Raw genomic sequence first — 860 nt, 5'->3', positions numbered from 1 at the left:
TAACAATAACAGATAATTTTCGACAATTTTCGTGCTGCTGTTGCCTACAATAATGACTTCAATTGCAAGACCAAGATATTGCAGAAGTCGATGACGATAGGAAGGAGAATAAGAAATAACAAAAAAAAAAGAAGAAAAGGCAACCGCGAAAGAGGAGAAGAGAGAAAAGAAGAAGAAAATAAAAGCTAGAAGAGGAATAAAGAGATTAAGAAAAGAAAAATAAGAGACAATGAAGAATGAAGGAGGAAAGGAAGAACAATGAAGAACAACGAAGGAAAGAAAGAGAAATTAAGAACAATGAAGAAAACGAAGATAACTTTTTTTAGAAATGAAGAACAGTGATGGAAATGAAGAAAAAATAGAAAATCAAGAAAATGAAGAACAATGAAAGAGAGGAAGATCAAATGAAGAAAATGAAGAACAATGAAGAGAATCAAGAACAATGAAGAAAACGAAGAACAATGAAGAGAATCAAGAACAATGAAAGAAATGAAAGAAACGAAGAACAATGAAGAGAATCAAGAACAATGAAAGAAATGAAAGAAACGAAGAACAATGAAGAGAATCAAGAACAATGAAAGAAATGAAAGAAACGAAGAACAATGAAGAGAATCAAGAACAGTGAAGAAAACGAAGAACAATGACCTCCACAGAACCAAAAACAGTAAAAAAGCAAAATCCTACATAAGCAAAATTTACGATTTCGTCTCAGCCGAAAAACGAAATGCCATAAAAACGTAAAATAAATCACATTTTGAGCCTCGATCGATGGCGAGATAAATCGAGCATCTTAAGAACTTTTTTTTTTAATCTTTAAGAATATCTTAAAAAAAAAAAAATTGGTCCGATGTTCTTCTGTT

Source organism: Penaeus monodon, chromosome 25 (assembly GCF_015228065.2).
Source record: "Penaeus monodon isolate SGIC_2016 chromosome 25, NSTDA_Pmon_1, whole genome shotgun sequence".
NCBI lineage: Eukaryota > Metazoa > Arthropoda > Malacostraca > Decapoda > Penaeidae > Penaeus > Penaeus monodon.
The sequence above is the reverse complement of the archived record's forward strand: the minus strand, read 5'-3'. Positions refer to the sequence as shown.